Source organism: Bactrocera latifrons, unplaced genomic scaffold (genome assembly GCF_001853355.1).
Source record: "Bactrocera latifrons isolate USDA-ARS-PBARC rearing strain unplaced genomic scaffold, ASM185335v1 scaffold_47, whole genome shotgun sequence".
In the NCBI taxonomy this organism is placed as follows: domain Eukaryota; kingdom Metazoa; phylum Arthropoda; class Insecta; order Diptera; family Tephritidae; genus Bactrocera; species Bactrocera latifrons.
The window spans coordinates 1,025,727-1,031,082 of record NW_017537123.1 but is presented as its reverse complement, the minus strand read 5'-3'; the positions used below and the strand labels follow the sequence as shown (position 1 = coordinate 1,031,082).

Sequence of the window (5,356 nt, the reverse complement as noted above, 5' to 3'; positions counted from 1 at the left end):
ACTATGCGCTATTTATTGRAAATAGATAATTATTTGGGATGACACTGACACTGAAACTGCATTTCACATTTCTCACGTGATATGTAAGTGTAAAGCAATTCAAACTTTCTAAAATTCCWAAAAAATTTAAAAAATATATATACATATATTTGATGAACAATATAATTCTTGTTACTATTTAAAATATGTTTCTTCGAGTTTRTTTGCTGAAAATTCATAAAGAAATATTTAAAAAATATTTAATTCCCCTTTGATTGCGTATCAATTCTAATATAATGGACCAGTAGGACTACAAAAATTTTTTAATTTTCTCTGACGAAGAGCTTCAGCAATAGACAAGTTGCTTAAATCTTTGCTAGGATGAAAACTTTAGCTAGAAACATTTTTCTCAAAAATATTTYCGAAATCGCGTACGAAGTCAGTACTGTAAACATAAAATTCAGSAATGACGTGGCGAGCGTTCTGTCTCCATATAAAACTGTATTTCTTTTTATCGCCACTAAATTATAGTGTCCTCAAATAAGTAATAGTTACCTTCGTTACTTATTTATTCCTCGAAGTAGCAAAGTAGAATAGCAATTATTCAAGTTCAATTAATTTTATTTGATTGACTGCAACAGCACCACAGACCATTTACGCACATAAACACACCCATATGTATATAAGCTTACACATACATGCGAATGTTACTTTGATAGCACTGGCATTGGTAGGTCGGCATATGTGTAACTCATACGCCACAGCGAACAACTTGAGTAAAAGAAAATAGTAGTGTTTAATAAGCTAACAACTTTCCATTAAGTTTCATTTGCTGGGGCTTAACTATTCATTTAAAAATACATATTCCTTTTTGTGTATTTCCCGCTAAAGCTTCTTATAGAACAGCAACGGCTCTCAAAGGTGGCGTAAYGTAGGACTTTGTTGCCATTTTGGGACAGTAATATTACTGTCAAGATATTGGAATAAATAATTTACGAATTGAGAGCCAATACAATTTTCTATTATTGGTTGTAATTGGTCTACAGGGTGATGACCTATGTATATTTAGTATGTCTTCCGCAAGTTGGTGATATTATTGGTTGCTAACAGGGTCATTGGTTTAAGCTGTTCTTTCCAGCTTATATATAAATAACCTTAAGTCGAAGTGATCTTCATTTTGATTTTGACTGATTAGTCTATATGCCAGCTATATGCTGGATCTGAACAATTTGTTAGGATTTTGTAGCGTTTGTGGAGATATCCCGTAAAATGAAAATGGTTTCTACACATGGGAATGTCTTTCATCGGGCAGTTTGTAAGGCGTAACAGCTGTTTGGGAAGAGAAGTCATTTGCAATGAATTTCAGATTGAGTTCACAAAAACTGAGAGACCTGTTTGTATATATTCATGAAGACGGACATGTTTGCATTGTCTCAGCTCGACATGCTGATCAGTTATACACATACTTGTATGTAATCCATAAATCTTAGACATTTCCTTCTGGGTGGTACAAACTTCGAAGCAAATACGCCSATCAGGGCCTTCCGACATTTACTTAATTAACAGATATTTAAATTTCAAAGCACAAACGTATATTTAGCAGGCAGCGGGAGTCGCTGAAACGCATGGAAAAAACCCCTTGTAATGAAGTAGAAATACAGTATTTTCCTAACATTTGACCCACTGTGCCACCAAAAATACTAACATATGCGTACTTAACCGTATAGATGAATGTTTATGAACATCCAGGTCTGAAGATGCAAGGGCATAGACACACATGTGCACGAATGTGTGCCATCGCTTGAGCGCCCCAGTAACACAGAGACAGACAGTGTGGCCAAAAAGCACCCACCWTCCCTATTCAAAGCGAGAAACGTAAACAAGTGAGGAGCACGTACGCTCTCTGAACGGGCGCGCACTCAGAGCCGCAGAGAGGCGACAACCACTTGCTTGATTCTGGCGACCGCCAGCTGATTTGCCCAGGCCCGCCGCATAGCTAGAGGGCCGCGCAGCGCGAGCAGGAAACTGCAAGAATTTGCCGTACACTCCGAAATCGACTCCGAAAGCGAGCGCGACTGCCACAAGTGTCCGTGCGTGGCGWCGGTTGTGCTTGCCAGCGTTATTTGTGCCGCCACCGGATTATTGCGTTTAGTAGGGATTTCGACGCGTTACTGCACGGACGTATGTCGCGGCAGTTGGACGACGACGACGACGGCGACGACGCTGAGTAGTGAAAGAGACAGAATATATTAGAAGTTGTGCTGTTTTTCGTTTCTATGAAACTCACTCGGGCTCGTCTTTGACTTCGTCACAGCAGTCACATATGAGCGCCAGTGGTAGTGACAGTTCGGTTGAATGTTGAATGTTGACGGTGGCGGCGAGGTTATGGCGTTGTGCTGTTGACATTTGCTATCGAGGCAGTAAACTGTGAAAGGGTACAAAGTCACAACGCGGCGAAGTCGTTAAAAGTAGAGTACAAATTAATCTAGCAAGTATGTATGCGTGCGCTCGCGTTGTGTGGCCAAGTGTGTTCGTGTATGCGCGTTGAAGCGGCTAAAGGAATACGGGAAACCAGAAATATTTGAAGAATCCACTAAAATATGCATTCGCGTTGCATTGAATGTTCGCGAGTTTTCCTTTTGCCCCCCGCGCATGCGAGGCAGGGACTCGTRCGTTGCGTGGCGCAAATAAGTGGAGTGAAATTGCATTGGCAGCGGTGGCGATGTTGTTGCRTGTATGGCAATTTGATGAAGTATGCGGCATGTGGCAAGTGGCATATGCGGCCGAGGTTCACGTGTRCGGCCGCTCTCCCCGCGYACGCTTGCCGCTCCACGGGGTGGTGAACAGTAGCTAGAGYCTTTCCGATTCTTTATGACCTTTTACATGTTGCAGTGGCATTTGTTGCAATATCGTATTTACAGAACACGCATGTGTGGCACAAATCAAGTGGCAATGTGTGCAAATGTAATCGGAATCGTCGCACTGCGTGTGGAATGTACAAATATGCATTTTCATGTACGTAAATTTTAGGGCATTTATTATGCACTCACACACGCACACGCATACACAGGTTAAAGTGGCGCTGTGTGTGTGCGCCTTTTAATGCCACAATCGCATGCAGCACGTACATGGCCAACACACTGCCGCATAAATATATATGTGTGTCTGTGTGTGCGAGTTTAAGCAAGTGAGCTTGAAATGGCCAAGGAGCTAAGTGCCATTGCGTTAAGTCCGAGTGCAGACGAAAAGCTGATTGAAATTGTAATTACAGGAAGAAGCTTGTTCTGAATTTGCTTATAACTAAGAACTGCAATGAAATTGGGGCCGTTTCAAGGGGCCAATACTCAATTGCATACAATTGACCTAACAGGCAGAAGAAAAGCCTTAATTGAAATGAGTGCGACTTGGTCTCTTTGAGTATGCATGAGGCTTACGATAAGTTTGCTGAGGCTCAACTGACTGTGACAGTTGACATGAAAGTGAATTAAGTTGTGCCTGAAAATCAGAAGAGATGAGTTGGTACCGGGAAAACACTCTKCCAGGAGTGCCACACGTTTACACATTTTTTCCCTTTTATTAACAAAAATAGCTAAAGTACTAATATAATTAGGGTACTTTTCCGACTGAAATTCGGGGTATGTTCAATGACACAAATCAATATTTCAATTTTAAAGTTTTCGCAAGCAAAGTCCTATTCCAAATCACAAATTTATTTGCAATGCATTGTGCTTACTTTCAAGGTCATTCGGTTAAAGTCATAAAAATAGTTAGAGATAAGGACAATTTTTTAATCAATTACAGTTTGCTTTAAAAAAATGTTTTTCTAAACTCTTTTGGAACTAAGTAGTGCTGGGGGATATAAATAGACCTCTCAAATAATTCTACTTATACTTTAAAAGGCGTAAACGACATTTTTCCTTAAATAGCCTCCAAGGGAACCTGCGGGTTTAGATTTCAGCAGTTACATACATATGTGTTGCGTTTCATGTTCAAGAGCGATTTCTGMAACTCTGACAGCAAAATATTAAAAATAATAGTTCTTTATTTGATCTGCACGCCATGTGAAAAATTGTCTATGTCATAAAATATGCATAAGAACGGCAAAACAGAACACAAGAATYATTTTAATTTTAATTTGAAAAAAGAAAAAATGCGAGAAACACAAAACTATCCGATGATATGYTTTTGAAATTGAGAAGGTGTGAATTGGTTAAGGTTCCCACAAACACTAAATTCGAAATTCCCACACGCAATAAATAATGTCGCAAAGAAATGCTAAGAGCCATAGCAACCAATGGTTTATCAAGAAATCGCGAGCAGAACAATTTGTGACAGAAGACATTTTAAGGAACAACAACAAAAATAATTGTTTGAAAATTTATGTGACAGCCGATTTCTCAACTGCTCGGCAAAATAATTGAACTTAAAGAGCCGATGGAAATTTGGAAATAAACGGATTTTCGCTATTAGCTCACATAAGTATATACATATCTATGGCTGCATTTAGTTTGTGGAAAATGGATTAAGGGATATTTATATTACTCCGAGCGTTATTGTGCGCCTTCGACGAAGCAAGTATGAAACACAAAAGATTTTTGCAGCACAAAATGAAATAAGCGAAAATCCCGATATTCGACGAAACACTCGGTGTAGGCGCATATACCGACGCGCTCACCTGTTGAAGCTGCTTGGGGCCCTACTAAGGGTCAGTACCAGTCTCTTCGGTAAGTGGAAATGGCGTGTGTGTTTTTTATTGCTGCTTAATTAGTTTGTGATGATAAGCAAGTTTGTTTAGGCCAACCGCAAATAAAAGCTTCTGTATGAAAATAAAAATGTGCCGAGCAAATATTTCGRGAGATGGAAAATGTGCGCTCATAAAAAGTGAATCGCCCCACCTAAAGAGTTGATAATTAATGAGTGTATATATATACATATACATACAAATATGCATACATACATATCGTTAGCCATGTATGTCGAAGCAAGTGTACACATAACAAATGGGCAGGGATCCATTAGCATTCCCTCAATCACTAAGCCAATGAGTCCCGCAGGCAGGGCGTGTACGTCATTTCAATGTTTCGAAATAAAAAAGAAGGCTTTTCATGCTTTCCTTTGCTTATTTACTTTCGTATTTAGTTTTTCGTGCCTMGCTCTGCTTCCCCTTGACTATGACTCTATGAAAAAAATTGCTTACATTTGTGAAATTATGCTAATTACTCGTGAACAGCGGTGGCCCGAGGCATATGAGCACCGAAAGGCTTCTTATTTCAATATTTAGATTTTCGTGCAAAAATAATGGTTCACCAGAAGTAGCTCAAATTTTTCTTCTAAAAGAAAAGAATAAATTTAGAAGGCTGTATTCTTGAAAATTGAG

General features: G+C 39.3%; 1 protein-coding gene across 3 annotated transcripts in view; it reads left to right on the top strand.

The window, feature by feature from the left end:
* Positions 1–3,955: 3,955 nt before the first annotated feature.
* The window catches only part of LOC108973251, a 199,276-nt gene continuing 197,875 nt past the window's right edge, over positions 3,956–5,356 (top strand). For 2 of the 3 annotated variants that reach the window (XM_018940360.1, XM_018940359.1), the window contains exon 1: positions 3,956–4,703. The gene's annotated coding sequence lies outside the window, so the exon portion shown is untranslated. The remainder of the gene's footprint in view (positions 4,704–5,356) is intronic. The other variant, XM_018940361.1, reaches the window with a different exon arrangement.